Source organism: Rhipicephalus sanguineus, chromosome 3 (genome assembly GCF_013339695.2).
Source record: "Rhipicephalus sanguineus isolate Rsan-2018 chromosome 3, BIME_Rsan_1.4, whole genome shotgun sequence".
NCBI lineage: Eukaryota > Metazoa > Arthropoda > Arachnida > Ixodida > Ixodidae > Rhipicephalus > Rhipicephalus sanguineus.
This window is the reverse complement of record NC_051178.1, coordinates 231675573-231693187: the sequence shown is the minus strand read 5'-3', so window position 1 is coordinate 231693187 and position 17615 is coordinate 231675573. Positions and strand designations below refer to the sequence as shown.

Below are 17615 nucleotides of genomic sequence, written 5' to 3'. Positions count from 1 at the left end.
TCTTTGTGGCTTTCACATAGTATATATACATACATATACATATAGGAGACCCGACAGCGATGGCGACGGCAAAAACCAGCAGAGAGTGTCCATATAATTGCTATCGCAATAAAACTTGGAAACCACTGCTCAAAAATCACTTTCAAGGATAATTTTCTTTTCGCGTGACTCATGCCAGACACACTGACAGGCAACAGCATTTCCGGAAGTGTGATAATGCAGTGCACTAGTCGTGCGACATTTACAATATCGCTAAAGGTGAATATCCAGACACGACACCCTTTTATTAGTACAGTAATGAATTTTCTGGCGATTTCTGAATGTATATTGGAGTTCCAATGACCCTACCAGAACGTTTCCTGGTACCCTTCGAATTAGAATTATCATTCTGCAACTGTACGCAGAGTTTCTTTTTGCTTTCTAAGCTGAAGAAGTCAAGGTTGAGGGCTCTCGAGCGAGCCACGCTCATGAAACACACGGACAACCCTTCGAATTAGAATTATCATTCTGCAACTGTACGCAGAGTTTCTTTTTGCTTTCTAAGCTGAAGAAGTCAAGGTTGAGGGCTCTCGAGCGAGCCACGCTCATGAAACACACGGACACAGTCACGCCAGCGAGCAAACGAACACGTGGACATTCATTAACTGCTTTTACAACAGTGAGCTCGCCAGCCGTATCTAAGAAATTGCTGGTATTAAGATAAATAATCCAGAACAATGCCAATAAAACACACAGAAAACATAACACGCACAAAACAACATCCGTAAAAACCGGAATATAGATCGAATTTTTTTTTTCAAAATACAGCCCTAAAAAATTGACCCCCCTCTTATATACCGGTCATTGGCAGAAAAACTTCGCAAGTCTGGCCACTATGGGCAACTGAAGTCAATCGTCTCCATCCCCATCGCAATCATCGGCGTCACTTTGTTTACTACCAGTCCTGTGCCGTGGCCGGCCTCATTTTGCGCTTTTGTTGTTGTCTTGTGAATCTATTTGGGCTCCGAGGTGCTTTTAAAGACGATGGTCTTTCTTGGGGAACTTAAACACTTAAACGCAGAAATTTTGGTCTGTCTGTTTGTTTGTATGTCTGTCACCTGATTCAGCCACCCGGCCAAAGTTTAACCACATGCTGAATGCCCAGCCATCTTGAACTGGTAGAGCCGTTCATACTTGTGAACATTGGAGAACAAAAAGCAAATGTTACGCATATCTGAGGTGCAACATCAATACGTAAGTATTATGTGGTGTGTTCCTTTACTAGAAAATACATAGATACGTAATTATAAAGACTCTAGTGTTTCTTAGGCTGCGCTGAAAATGCTAGTGTTTCTTGGGCTGCGCTGCAAATGCGACGCTATGAGCCAGATGCGGCAATTCAACGTAGAGCAGGAGGACTCGTAGTACGGCCCGCAGAAGACCATCGTCTTTCGACGACATTTGCAGCGAAGCACGCACGGCCATTTTTTTTTTTCTGGTTCTCAACCGGTGGCTGACGACAGGACAGCTCACTGTAGCATTCAAGAAAACAGCGATCGAGTTCGCGAAGACACGAAGAAATCTGGTCTCAAGTGTGTGAAGGGGAGTTGGGATGCTAGCACACGTGAACGTGAACGCGAGCGGGAGCTGCGAGTCACAAACAATAGCTGCAAGTTTATCTTTGCATGGGTGTTCTCGCTGCTGCAATCTCAGTGGATAATCTTTCTTTGTTGCTTCCTACAATGCCCGCAGCTCTGGTTACAGCGGCACATATGGCTATGATCAGCAGGCAGATCGAGTGCACCACAGAAGCATTCACTACTGGCAGACGCTGAAGGATCACATTACGACACGCAGCGATCGGAAGAAAACTTTGTTTCAGTGCCAGACTGCAGCATAAGCTGGAGATGAAGGTTGCACAGTTTAACTGGGAGTCGCGCTTGCATCGTGATTGCTACCGGGGAGTGCATCAAATTAATGCTGTCAAGACGGTTGTGACGTTTTACGAAGATAATGCTTGAGCCCATCTTTTGGCTTTCTGCCATGTGGAACTTCCGTGTAAACACACATGTAAATAAACGGCATTTTCACTGTGCACCATATGAAACTGTGTTGATTTCACGGTAAAGGCGCCTTCTTGTACTTTGGCCGATCCATGTATTTTCAGTAGATAGAAGTGCGGGGTGTCGACCTATATTCCGGTCCGACCTATATTCCGGTTTTTACGGTAACACATACAATGTACCACGAATATGGTGTCGCTGACGTACGACTCAGCACGGGAGTCCATGAGCCCGAGCCACAGAATCGTACCCACAGACCACCCAGACAGCTGTCCGTCACCGACCACGCCATGGCGCTAAAGAAAGAAAGAGCTCTTCCTCATGCGCCCATGTAAGATCACTCCCGCAAGGCGACGCTGCTGGCGCCTCCACGCAGGCACCACCTCTCGCTCACCGGCGTTTAAGCTAACTATGACTAATCCGCCGGACACATGTGCGCTATAAGGAGAGAACGACTTTACAGGGGATGATAGCACCCCACAAGGTTATCTTTTGGCTACAATCACCCAAATTCGATTTCTCCTTAAATTAATGGCAACAACTAAAAGAATCAGAACTTCTGCAGCTGCTATCAGCAGATGAAAAGAGGTCACACCTGTTAGGATGATGTCTGGGATGCTGGTAGGTGTCTGGGGCGTTTGTGGCGCCCCACTCGAAGGACTGGCAGCCGTTTTGCCGAGTACTGCAAGTCGCCCGTGTAATACAGCGAGTCGTGAGAGTAAGGCAAGGAACAGCTTAAGGCATCACCAGCCATTCCCGACCCTGGACCCATGTCTGGGAAGAACACGCTCCCCGAGGAAGCACTGGTCGGGATGCTTGGGTTGCTACAGTACCTCCCGTCAGGCATCTGCAAATCCCACGATTGTGAGACGGCAAATGAGCAGTCAGTTGGTCGCTTTGAACAAAGCATTAGGCCCGCGTAAGAGGCTACGGTGATTCACAAGGCAAGCCTATTTCTTGGGCTTGGGAAAGGATCAGCCACGACGTCATTTCTGCTGAATTCCATCCTCGCAAGCTCCAAGGTTGCGTGCCATTGCGAGCCAGATGTACCGGCTGAAACTTGGCAGCTAACACCTCCTCAGTGGTGGAGGACTTTTTGCAGGTCCCTGTCCCCATTCTCCGCGAACTGTTCCATGCAAAACAGTTGTGGCATGTCACAAAGCGCACTTCATTCACAATAAGGAAGTGAATCTTTCCCTTATGCGAACACTCTTCAAATGGGCAAGTAGATACGCTTAATATAACTTAATGATAAATAAAAACCACACGATCAACTTAATTTCGCAGCAAGGACTTCAGTGACCCATAACAGCACCCACAAAGGCTTATACCCCTGTCACACGGGGCAACAGGCACTTTGAGGGAGTGCACTTCGCCGCTAGTGTCATTCACATGCTGTCACACGGGAACACTTTGTAACACTCGCTGCAAGGAGCACTTACCGGCGAGTTCGTTCGCCAACCTCACTTCGCCGAGACGGAGTGTGTAGCCTCGGTAGCAGTGGGTCGAGAACAGATACATTATTATCCGAGGCTGAGTTCATAGTATTTCTTAAACTATCGTTTTCGTTTTTAGGAATATTGTTATGCATTAAAACGTACAACACCACTAAAAACTGCTTTGCTATACTCGTTTTCAGGCAGTTTACAGCCACGGCCACCAGGGGCATGTTGGCCCCGCACACGGCAGGCAATGGCTGCATCCGCCGCTTTTGTACCTAAAGTTTATTGTAAGGGCTGCTTATAGCTATAAAACATTATTATTTAAGAAACATTGCCGGATGTAACAAATATCTGCGGTGTGCTTAATTACCCATCACCATTACCATAATTTCCAAAGTACACTTCCCTTTCTCGTGTAGCAGCACACCACCAAAGTGACATTCTGGTGGTGTAAGTGCACTCACTCAAAATGACACTAAATTTGCCAGTGTGACCAGGGTATTACATTCAAGGGATGCAAGGAAAAATATTAAAGTATAGTATTTCTGTAATGCACCACCATTAACTGTACCATACATTTAATTTAGCAGTGAAAGGTAGTATATTCTTTTTGTTTTCTTTACTGCATTTTTGGTGACACGTTTCGTCATTGTCAGCTAGAATTGTGTAATTTATTTTTTATCCTTTTACTGTCATTTTTCTTGTACGCATAACTCCTTTGGAAGCCTGTGAGTTATTTGAATGTATGAATGAATGAATGAATTCATTAATCATGTAACATACACTTTCAGTATACTGCCACACAGGTCACTTTTGCTGAGGACAGTGACTTGCTACAGCATTGCAAGAAGCAGGCGACAGTGTTACATCGGAATGTCTGCATCAGCTCAATACATACATGACTGCAGGCAATGGAAGCATGACTCTACCGATCAAATTATTCATAAAAAAAAGGTAGAGAGGTAAACAAATGACAACATGCATTACTAACTATGCATATAAAGAACCTGAATAAACAACAAAAAAAAAAACATAGACTCTGGCAAACTTAATTTTTAGTCACATCAATTTTGGCTGAACGTTTCATACAGAGCACCCATATTCAAAATGTTTGCTATTTCAAACTTAGTCCTTGTTAGGTAATTTGAACTTGAATGGCCGTCATGTGTGTACCTGATCATAACACTATACTCCCTGGCTGCAGTGTCTGTCTTCGCAATATTAGAGAGTTAGTTATTCAAAGACACATTGTTTCCTACTGAAAACACCAATTTTTCAAACTGCCATCAGCAAATTTTAAGGTGAAAATGGCCTCCCAGAATAAGTGAACGTCCTATTTACCCAATTTTAACACATACCTTTTTTTTTTCTCAAATAAGCTGTTAAAAAAACTGCATGACCAATTATTACAACAGGATAAAAAGCCAAAACTGCATTTGCAGCAGCGAACAGCCTTCCAAAAGAGCCAATGTCTCTGTTATCACAAAATGGCAGTACAGCATGCTTCCACATAGGATGACAATGACTCTGTGCCACTTGGAAGCTTTTATCACAAATAATCAAATAAAAAATAAGTCATTTTACAAGCTAAGAAAGCAGAAACAAACTGGAGCATTGAAACATGTAGGCAGGGGCCACCCTGTCTTCATTTTTATGTTATTTATTTCTTTGCTTGCTTGTGTGCACGCATGCATGATTTTACATATGTACAGACTCTTAGGTTTGGCAAAGCAATGCTCTACTAGCTCTGTACAAGCAGGCTTTTAGCTACAAAGGTCTCAAGATCTTTTCCTCTATAATTGATCTACTGTTTGACTTCTTGAGTAATGTCATGGAACTTTGCATGCCATAGCTACTTAATAGTAGCTGCATAAATGAAAGGCACCTGATCCAGGCAGACATTCAACATGCAGCCCCTACACTCCTAGGAAAGCTCGTACCTGCCCGACTACAACAGGCAACAGTTGCTTTCTGCAGACATGCCTTCGACACTCACCACAAAGTATTGGTTCTGCGTTGCAGCGGCCGAAGGCGAAGCAGAGTCATCAGTGCTGCCAGCTGCAACGCGGAACTGTTCCATCTGCTGCTGCAAGGGTGACGTGCTGCCCATGGCAGAGCCCGTCCGGTAGCCACCGGCACCGTACGGACTGCCCACCGCACTCGGAGAAGACACGGGAGATGGCGCACCATGAGACGCCGGGGAAGCAGGGGCACTGCCTGACCGCTCAGATGGAGGCGCACCACCTTGGTACAACTGTCGTGGCCGAGGACTGGTAGGTGCCTGCTCGGCAAAGAGGAAAAGAAGAAGAAAAAAAAAAGAATTATTGCTTCACTCTTCGCTCACTCAACAGATTTATAGAGAAAATTTCCCTAAAGTTGCCCCAGAGCTTTGATACACACCACTCCAGAAAGCAAAAGAAAACCTTACAATAAACCTTGCGTCAATAAACTTCAACATTTTTATTACAACGATGATGGAATCATTATTTGTGTCTGCATAATGGAGTTTGTTCACCTTCTGAGCACCCTACTTCCCCTACCCCCGCCTGGGTGACACTGTCTGAGTCATACCCCCCTTTCTCCCCTTGAGAAAATAGGAAATATATTCCTCTGACACGACATATACAGCGAGGCACTTGTGCAGACATGACCACTTGTACAATGCCCACACCAATCTATACTGAATAGAAAGCAAAAAAAAGAAGGTTGTTGAGTTCGACTTGCAACTTGAAAACACCTGGAATTTAATTTAACTATGGGAGCCTCAACTACAATATGCTTTTACAACATTATGGGCATGGCATTACAAATGCGTCTTCCACGTATGTGCGTTTTCCCTGAGAAATGCCGTCAACATTCCTCTTAAGCAGCCCACAAGAGGGTCGAAACAAGTCAGTGCCAAAGTCATTAGGCCACATTCGAAGACCTTTCTTTATTTCAACGCTTTACCTTGGAAGGACACCGAGGACCACAGAAAGAGATCAAGATTTTTTTTAGCCCTTCATGTAATATAACAAATTGGGGCAGCTACACACTAGTGGTACGAAGACTGAGGAAAGAATGGACCTGGTGGTGTACCCCTCCTCCTTTTATCACCCCTTGTTATACTGGCTGTGTTCCAATTCTGGACAGCATCGTAGACAGTCTACGCTGACAGCTTAGAAGACAGCATCGAGGTCATGTTGTCCAACAAATGGAACGCGTCTAGAAGACGTCTACGCGACGTGATGCCACCTAGCGTCGAGAAGAGAAAGCTAAGAAAAACAAACGTAAATGTTCTTTCTTTAGCCTCTTTCGTGTTCAACCCTATGAAAAAATTAACGTAGCTTACATTGAGCGCCTGGAAAAGCGCCTACTGGTGTACAGACGACCATACCGGCGAGATCCGAGCTACGCGAGCATTGCACTGAGCCGCCATCTTGTTTGGACAGCAAAGTAGCCTGCATCGTTTTTGTCTTTCTCGAAGCTGTCTATTTTGCCGGCTACGTGAGAATTGGAATGGGACTTAAGATGGCCGCTGTCCACTTAGCTGTCTATTTAGCCGTCTACGGTGACTATTGGAACACACCCACTATACCATATACGGCTATACTATGTTTCATCCTTTCCCCTCCCACTTTCCATCCTCCTCAACCTCATACCACTTCACTTACACTTCCCTTTCTCACCCCTTGATATACTATACTATACTATATGTGGCAATGCTATGCTTCCTTTCTCTCTCTTTCGCTGCTTCTCCCTCTTTCTCTTTATGACATGCTCTCGGTTTTTTAAAACTCTCTCTTGTTTCTGTCTTTCTCCCCTTTCTTTCTCCCTATTTCTCATTTCTCTCTTTTTATTTCTTTCTATCTCTTCCATTCTCTCTCTCTGTACTCGTCCTCTCGCCCATCTGAGTTATTGCATTCCACACCGGACAAATCGGCACCTCCTCACCTTCCCTTTCCCACCCCCTTGCTATGCTATACTATAAAAGGTTATACTATGCTCTGCTAGTGCACCTGGGTAGCAGAGTGATTAAGGCGCTCACCTTTGGATCATGGGTACATGGGTTCAAATTTCGCCTCGCCAAGAATTTCGCTCTTTCTCTTTCTTTCAATGTTTTTCTTTTCTCTCTCTCTCTCTCTCTCTGTGTATTCGTTCTCTCGCCCATCAGAGTTACTGCATCCCACGACGAACAAATCGACGCACGTGTTTCGAGATCGAACCAGAAGAGTATGAAGAGAGCGTGTGCCAGTTAATGATGATGACAATTTCTGTTGGTGACGAACGGGGATTCTCCAAGTTTAAACAGCTTCGCTGTATTATTCACAGGCAATATCCACACTGCAGCCCCCAGGCCACTGCAAAGGCTCACCGAAAATAGTGAAGGCTAATCTGAAAGCGATGTTTTTGTGTACTATAGGCACTGAAAGAATGCAATGACCACTGTGCTTTGGAAACCACCCATCGAAAAGGTTAGCTCCCGCCTCACATCCCTGTCATATGGATTTTAGACAACCTAGCGAGATCAATGGCCATTGAACTCCATGATCTCCACTGGATCATCCAATTAGCACCAGAACAGCCACACAGAAATGCAAGAAAGGGTGCTGTAGAAATCTAGTTACAAATCCAGAAAAACATTCTCACCAGGCACCTAAGTCGGTCTACGCATGCCAGAGGCAAGCAATACTTCTAGAACGTAAGCACCATTTTTAGAAGCAGCAAAACTAAGCGGTACTCAATTCTGCATGAAATCTTCACTATTCAGATGCTTCCAGTACACTGCAGTGGAATACCCAGAAACTTTTGGTCATGCTTTCACTTGCACAAGATGTCACATATAATAACTGTTGGGGTTTAATGTCCCAAAACCATGATATGATTATGAGGGATTCCGTAGTGGAGGGCTCCGGAAATTTTGACCACCTGGGGTTGTGCACCTAAATATAGGTACACGGACCGCAAGCATGACTGGTCTAGTTATATACAGCTTTGCTGCAAAAAAACTTGGAGGATGCTTAAGCTTCGTCCTTAAGGGGAGATGCGGGTCGAAAAACGCGAGTTTTCTAAAAAATTATCGATTTTTTGTTTTCACCTGTTTTGTTAAGATTAGTACCTCTACTGTTCTGAAAAAAAATATCAATGTCGAGACTCAACTGGAAATGCTTTAAAATTGCGTCTAAAGAGCACAAGGTGGCTGTCAAAAGGCCGAAAGTGTGTCATCTTCGAGCACCTTGCCGCTGATATTGCGCCGCCGCTCGCCATTGTCGACCGCATGAGGCGAAGAACCGAGCCTCACTCTTCAAATAATGACGGTTTCCCGCGCTGCTGCAGCGCAAGAAATAATAAAGAGAAGCACGCTTTTGCCGCCTTTTTTCGAGCGCCGCGACTGGCTTTAAATCACGTGGTACGGATCGGGAGCCGCCATTGGCCGCTGCGCGCCTGTGTGTGCTGTGAAGCCTACTTGCAGGATCCGTGTCTCGTCCAGCAGCGCAGCTGAACAACGCTTTTCTCGAGTGCTTATCCGTTATGGATGAAGAAAGCCGTAGGAAGCGCGGTCACCGGTCTGTGAAGTTTCACGCGACGCACAAATTTCGAGGACGCCGGCGCAAATCAAAGCCGAACACTCAAACCACGAAAAGATCGTCTGCTGCCGCAAGGCGTAGTGGCAGTGACGCCGATGCGTCTGACGAGTTTGCCGCGGCATTCGAATATGTGAGTGCCTCCCAGAAAAAGATCGGACTCTTCGAAGACGAAGAAAAATCACAGGACGACGAGTCTTCGTTGATTGCTGATATGACAGCACTGAACATGTTGGTTTAATCGAGGGCACTCCAGTTTTGAACGTGTTCTGGAAGAGCTTAGCGCGCTCCCGCCTCATGATCTGGTTGCTCTTGGCACATCATGGGACAGCACACGCCAGAAAAAAATGTCTCGAAAACTAACAGGAGAAGCAAGGGCTCGTCGGCGTGCGCTGAAGAAAGAAACTCTTGTCAAGGAGTCAGCTCGAAAGAGCCGTGAGGGCCAAACCTATGGTGCTGGCGCATTTTAATGGCAGTGGCCACTACAAGGAGGATTGTTCTTTCTTGTGTACAAATTTCGTCGCATTCAATGACATCTTTGATAAATAAACCTGCAATTTTGACTTTAAAACTCGTTTTTCTCAAAACACAAATTTTGCCATTTTTGTCAATGTGCCCCTCCTTTTTCGGGTACTTCTGGTGCTCAGATCTGCATGAAATTTTTCCAAAATTTTTTCCAAAGTACAAGAAATGCAATTATCTTGTTTAAGTTTCAATATTCTTATTATATAATAAAAAAAAGTTATGTAAACTTTTACTAGGGTAGGAGAAATATGAACTTCCCACGTTAAAATTTTTCACGTCTAGTACATATTTTGTATGGACTTCCTAATTAGTTATTTGCATTCCGCACTTTACTTGAAACATTATGAACTATCAATTGTAAAAAATTATTGAAGTTTAGGTCTGAAAAGAGGGGGGGCAAAAGGCTTAAGTTTTTCACTTTGTCATGATGCAGAACTAAAAGTATGCAACTTGCTAGAAAACTAATTATATATTTGAAATCACCATAAAAAGTTCTATAAGCAGCTCAAGTTTCATTGCTTTAGGGTGAATATTAAAGAAAAAGTGTCTTCGAGTAGCATCTCCCCTTAAGATAGCCTCATCGGGCCCTGTTCACATGGCCTCCTCATTCGCTTCCCATGCTTCACTTCTCGGTGGACACTTCAACCGTGCTGTGAAGGAAGGAACGTTTGTGCACATGACAACATTGGCTGTTGTAAACTCTCCTAGGACGCCTACTGCAATTAAAATTGTGAAGTACCCACTACATGTCTGGAAGGCAATACACGCACCTACGTAGCTGCACACATTGGTAATGCTGTGGCTGCTGCTGCTGATGATGATGATGATGAATTATATCTCCAGTCCTTTCTAATGGGTTGGAAAGTCTCAACCACTTACTCGTTGAGCAATTCATATGGTGTTATGTCTGGTGTGATTCTACGTTGCTGCCATGCAATATTACATCTGTTAATGTGACTCCTTGCCCAACATGACGATGGTATAGGGTCTTTTTTCAAACCAGTTTCAAGCAGTGGCATTCTCTGTGTTAGAATACTTGACTGCCATGCAGAATACCTGGGTTCGATTCCGATTTGAACCCCGATTTTTATTCTTTGCACCTATTCGGATTTTTTGCTCACGGACAATGCCGATTTTTCACTCGCAACGTCACCGATGTCGACACTGCATTTTCTGCGACACGAGCTCTTTAATGCTATTGCACTAAAAAGCTACTAAGCATACCCTTAATACTGTCCTTAACCCTTTCAGACAACATCATTTCAAGGCGCTCAATATTCTACAGCAACTGAGATAATGTCATAATACATTGATTTATGTGTTTGAATCATATTCATTAAATTATAAACAAATATATATTTGTCCTGTAGTCATTCATGTTCTGTTTTTGCATAAATAGAATCAAATATCAGGATAGAAACATAGTGCAAATTCATTTTCGGTTACGTTCATTTCATCCAAAGAAAATTTTAGTTTTGACGTGGCTCTCAGAAAGCGGCATGTTGGACGATTCATCGGACATGGTTGTGCATCTAGAAAAGTTATCATATGCAACAGTACACAGCAAAATCAAGTTAGTAAATGAAGGCACATTTGTTATGTTTTCATTCCGAACCTCAATGTATCTTGCTCTTTCTCAGCTACTAGCAGAAACAACTAGCAAAAATTCACCGACGATTACGATACTGCCTAATGCGAATTCTGAGTGCAGCTTTGTGTAGGGGCAAGGCCAACTGTGTTTGAAGTTTTGGCTATCTGCAAGGTATTGACTACACCATAAATCATAATTTTTGTGAAGTAAGATAGCCCCCACTACGCCATTATTCGTCTTTAATCGGATAAGCTGGGTACCCACTACACATATGTAAGGTATTACGAGCACTTTTTTGGTGCTGCATATGGCTGATGATGATGAAGAATTATGGCTGAGCACTTGCAGTGGGTGGGTAGCATTAAACGACACACTCGTTGTGCAATTAGGGTTGTGTGATGACTGGTTGTTATTTTACTCTTCTACCACGCTATATTACATAGGTTAACGCGATTCCTTGCCCAACATGATGCCTGTACAGGGTCTTTTTGCAAATGAGTATCAACACCAGCATGACTCTGTGGTAGAATACTGGACTGCCATGCAGAGGGCCCGTGTTCAAATCTCATTCAATCCGGGGTTCGAACCTGGGCCCTCTGAGTGGGAGCCGAGTGTTCTACCTCAGAGCCATACCGGTGCTTGAAACCGCCTTGCAAAAAGACGCTACACAGGCTTCATGCCCGGAAGGAACCCCACTACTCTATGTAATATAGCGTGACAGAAGAGTGAAATAACAAACAGGCGTCACACGCAGTGAATTCTGTAACCAGGCTTCGCACAATGCGAATTGCGCAACGAGTAGGTTGTTGAATGCTTCCAACCCATTACAAAGGGCTCTGCCATAATTCTTCACCGTCATCAGGCACAGCATCAACAAAGTGCGCATAATGCCTTACATGTTTTCAGCGGGTACCATGGCTCTCTGTTTAATGAAGAAAAATGGCATAGTGGCTGCTTCCCTACTTCACAGAAATTATGATGAGTTATAGCGCAGTGAGTTCCTCGCAAGTGCACTTGTATTGGTTGCCAAGCCCATAAGCCCATGATCCATTTCCTCAGGGTCTCAATAAAGTTCTTCCCCCCTCCTCTCTCTCTCTCTCTCACATCAACGTATGTTATATTGCACGGTGGGAAAGCGAAATAGCGACCGGCCATGACACAATGCGAATTATGTAACTGGTGAGCCGTTTAAAGCTTCCAACCCATTACAAAGGGCTGAGCCACAATTCTTCATCTTCATCAATCGTCACGTCAACAAAGTGCACATAACGCCTTACAGATGTGTAGCTGGTACCTTGTTTCTGCGCAGAATGACAAATAATGACGTTGTAGGTGCTTCCCAACTTTACAAATAATGTGATTTATGGCGTAGTGGGTACCTTGCTAGTGTACTTGTATTAATAGCAACAAGAGAGTTTATAACGAGCTCTAGAAATGCTGCTCTTCCAGCTTTCACTGTGACTGTGCTGCGCTTTCCGCGCAGGCCTGGCGTTTTTATTTTTTCATGTCTATCGGTTACGCCACCGACAGCGACAGCAACGCCGCTCAGAGCAGGAACGAGCGCCTAAAAGCTGCATTCTAAAACAAGTGATGTACACAATTGTGTACAAAGCGTCTCAAAGGGTAAACAACTGTAGCTAACTGTTGGTTTCTGCAGCCCTTTTTGAATGACTCATTGTTGCATCATGGCACCTCCTTGCTATGGCAAATATGTGCACACCTTGAATATAATCGGGGGAACAGTTTTAGCTATTGTTTGTGACACTGAGATTCTGCTTCAACAGTTCCTCATAAATTTTGCATAATTTAAAGTAAAGTGTGCCTTATAGTTCATTGTGGTAGACCCACGTACTGCTTATGTCCCAACAGATAAACTCACTTTTGAGTAGTGTTCCCCTTTCCTTAGAACCTGCCACGGTTGCTTACTGGCTGTGCCGCAGGACTCAAGGTTGCAGCTTCAATGTCAACCGCAGGGGTAAAATGCTTCTGTGTTTATTGTTAGGTGCACATTAAGTAATTCTAAATGGTCTAAAGTATTCTGCAGCACCCCACCACGATGTTACTCATAACCACATCATTATTTTAGTATTTAAAACCACAGAATCCGATTTTAATCATCTCATGTAGTGGTGCTGTTTTGGGATCACTTTCACAACAAAAATAGTGATTTAAATACTGAACACAGAACCTAGCATTGCAGTAGGCAATGGTTTGAGCCCATCTGTGCTTCACTGTTTGTTGCAAATGAAAGAGAACAAAGATGATGCCTGTGTGGAGCACAGGCATCAGCCACAATTGCTGGCTCACAGAGTTGCTTCCATCCCTTTGATAGTATACTAGCTATACATCCGGGCCCAGGACTCATTCCCATCTTTATGTTATATTGTTTTGGTGCTGAAACCCAGGAATGCCTTGAATCACTGTTTTCACTGAACCTGTCAGGTACGTCAGCAAATATTTGAATTTGTCAATCTTGGCGAGCGATGGATTGACATGAACGATTGCCACTCACAAAGTTCTTTGGAGATGCTAAAGTGGCGGCGTGTTGCGGTCAAAGCGAATGGCTCTCCATTGGGCATTGCAGTGGATGTGCAGTGCGCAGGAAGGGTCGGAGGATGCGGCTCAGTTGCGAAGTGTATGCTCATCTTGATAAAGCTTATCTTTTGCTTGTACTCGTAGGCTGTAGTCATGTCCTCCTCCAATGCGGCATCATGGAGGATGTCTTGGATGGTATGGTCGTAGCCGATGGGCTCTGCCTGCTTCGACAAGACGAGGTCAAGATACTGTTGCAGAGAGCTCACCGGGGTGTCCCCATCTGCTAGCAGGGTGTCCAGCGTCAAAAAGCCCTTGGTAATGACTGCTCAGATGAAGCGGCACTTGTTGCAGAGCTGCTCCATTGTCAAAGGACAAGGGTCACATGACTAGGTGGGTTTCAGCACTGAATGTAACAGAAGGGACAGATGCAAAAGCCGATTGAAGAAGACTGTGGAGGCCATCGCTTGTTTATTCCAAGAATACCATTTGTGCGTGCCCCTGCCAAGACCCTCTTTCTCCAATATTGTTATCCTGAATTCTGACCAGAAATGGCCCAAATCTTATATTGTAGAGCTCTCTTGTCAACATGTTTTAATTCCTCCCTCCAAACAAGCTTGCTCCTACTTTCACTGCCCATCTGGATGTGTGCAACAAATTTACCAGTGCATGGCAAAGCACCAAGGCGAGGACAGCTCGTCAATGCAGAAAAAAAAATTTAGTTACCGTAAACGAACTGGGAATATCTCTGGCCGCTTTAACCGAAAACAAGTGAACAAGTTCAGCTTGTCCACGATATGGAAGAGGTTAAATTAAAGTGAACAGGCTTGCACTAGAATCTTTTATCAGTGTTTTAGGACTGCAAGAGTGCTATAACTGTTGCAATGTTTAAATAACCTATGCACACACCCAAAACAATTGCAAAGGTTGTGTACTGCAGCCAGCTTAGTGGTACCACCTACTGATACATTAAAAATTTCAAGAAGTCACAACAGTGATTGCTGCTAAACTGGAATACCATTTTTTTTGCCCAATGCAGTTGAGTCTCAATATAACAGACATAGAGATAATGATTTATCAGATATATTAAAACTCTTATAAAGCTCTCAATGCCTATATCAGCATGTAGGAAATACATTCTTATAATGAATATCGGTTATAATAATGTGGCTAATCTGTTATAAGATGTGACTTTGTTATCCACCATAATGTCTTACTAATGATATAGATGACACTTCCTGTGAAGATATGAACGCCTTTTCCTATGTTAGTAGTGAGTTGCTGTGGCTACTTAATCAATTGCAGAATGGTTGAAAACTGACCTTGTTTGTTTAACTGACTCACAAATGGCATAACAAATGCAGCAATTAATGACATTGTGTCCCTGTTATTCAGTGACACCAACTGTCCTTTCCGAATGATATGATAAGCTTGCAATGTCCAAGAATTTAGTACACTGCTCTTTCAGAAATTGCAGTGCCTGAAACATTCATGTCAAGAGGCCCATAATATGCACGCAGTAAAATTGCTCCTTCATTTACAGTCTCAACTTTCTGAATGTGCAACACATTTCTTGTCGCTAAGAAAAGCAATTTTGCAAAAATAGCTGCAAAAGTTTAAGCTTCTGCAAGGCAGCCAACGCATTAAAAAAAACAGCATGCTAAATAAATACAAGGAAACAGATGAGATGGGATAAAGCCCTGACTTTCAACAACAGCACTTTGTCCCCTCTCATCATTTTTCTCCATGTTTATTCAATGTGTGGACTTTTTTCATAACAGATCATTATCAACACACCTGCCCAGTATATCTTCACGAGAAAGCGTGTATCTTTTTAGACGCCAAGGTAATGGAAAGCTTATAGAGATAGATTCAAGACAATCTACAGTCACTCTGGTGCAATGCGGCAATGTCACAATGCATCACAAAATTTGAATGCTACCACACTGCTCTGGGGTTATACTGCAGAAGTTGGGCAAATGAGGCAGCCATTTTATGTAAGCTGTAAAATCTGGTACATTTATGAGCGCCTACATTTGATGATCTCGGAGATGAAGTTCATTGGACTGCAATATGTTTTGCTGGTACGGAGTCCTCACCTGATCTGATTTCTGAGAATTCTTGAAAAATATTGTGCAAGGCTGTATATGTTTCAAAGAGTACTCACTTACACATATTTTTAAAGATATAGAAACGTTGCCACATACGCGTGAAAGAGTGACACTTGACAGGGATGAAGGTTGGGAATTGTATAGTATGTGACATGCTAATTTGATGCAAGAAGTTGGTCTTGAAGTGTTCTGTCTGGCGTCGTTGACATTATCTTGATGTCACGACACCCAGCAAGACTTGTCAACACAGCATACAATAAGGCTAGGTATCACGATATTGCTCACAAAATAAACAATAAAAGAGCATTCTTCATGCCTTTTTTCCGCCTGTTGTCACACACCGCAGCATTAGTGACTGCAGGAACGATTTCAGCCAATTCATGATGATGATGATGATGATGATGATATGTGGTGTTTAATGGCGCAAGGGCCAATTGATGGCCAAAGAGCGCCAGTTCATGAGACAAGGATGTGAACAATGGTTGCGGTAAGTAGTTGTATAGGGGCCTTAAAATTCCTCGCTCTAAAGGCGGGTAAAACATATATATATATTAAAATCATGAGAGTGACGTGAAATATGTGCAGTGGAATTAATGACAAGTGGTCGCAAGAATAAAACTATGAAGATATGACATCAGCACCACTGCCTCGTCAATGCCCTTGAGTCCAAGGGCCGCGAGGCAAGTGCTATCTTTAACGTATTCACCGCAGCAGCGACCTCTGTTTAGAGGCCGTGCTACGGATCACCTTGATATATGACATGAAAACTCTGTACATCGTTTAAAAATGCAGACAATGACTGGTATGTAAAAAGCGGGTCCCTACCGATGAACATTGAAGGATGAAGTGGAAATTGCTGTTGGTAGGGAAATGAAAAGTGCTTTTTTCTGATAGCGTCGAGTTCCTTGCACTGGATAAGGATGTGAAGGACAGTGAGTGGCTGGCCACATCTATCACACAAAGGTGGCTCGCCACCGGACAGAAGGTGTGTGTGTGTACTGTATGTGTGACCAATCCTAAGTCTGCAGAGTGTAACTTCTGTGTGGCGTGATTTCGATACTGGCGGCCAATTACCCAGATGCGGTTTGACAACGTGTAGCTTATTTCGTGTATGCGTATCCCATGTGGTCTGCCAAAAGGCTCTGAGCTTTCTTTTCAGGAAGTGTTTTAGGTCTAATGGGGGAATAGCTAAGGATGTATTGTGACTGTTTTCGTGGGCAGATGCTGCTAGCTGGTCCGCTAACACGTTGCCTTGAATCTCGCGGTGCCCTGGCACCCAGCACACTACGACATGTTGTTCAAGTGCGTAGATCGTGCTTAAAAGAGAATACAGCGAGACAAAGATGGGGTTTTTGTGTCTTTTCAGAGTTTTTAAAGCTTTTACCACGCTTAGAGAATCTGTGTAAATAACTGCCTTTTGTAGTTTTAATTTATGAATGTGTTTAACGGCCGCAAGTATCGCGTAAGCTTCTGCCGTGAAGATACTTGATTCAGGGTGTAGAATACCAGAATCCGTAAAGGATGGCCCAACGGCTGCGTAAGACACAGAAGTATCGGACTTTGAGGCGTCTGTAAAGAATTCTGCACAAGTGTATTTGTGCTGTAGTTCGAGGAAGTATGTATGGATATGGGCAATAGGAGCGTGTTTCGTTACTTCCACGAAAGATACATCGCAATCTATAAGTTGCCACCGCCACGCGGTAGTTGTGGAGCGGGAGCCATTAGACAGTGTTCGAAAAGTGGCACACCCGTTCTTCAGCTGAGCCCCTCACGCGAAGCGAGTAGGGCTGTCTCACCGAAGGGACGGT

General features: G+C 43.9%; 1 pseudogene; it reads right to left on the bottom strand.

The window, feature by feature from the left end:
- Nucleotides 1-17615, bottom strand: part of LOC119388391 (uncharacterized protein DDB_G0285291-like) — a 59681-nt pseudogene that overhangs the window by 10235 nt on the left and 31831 nt on the right.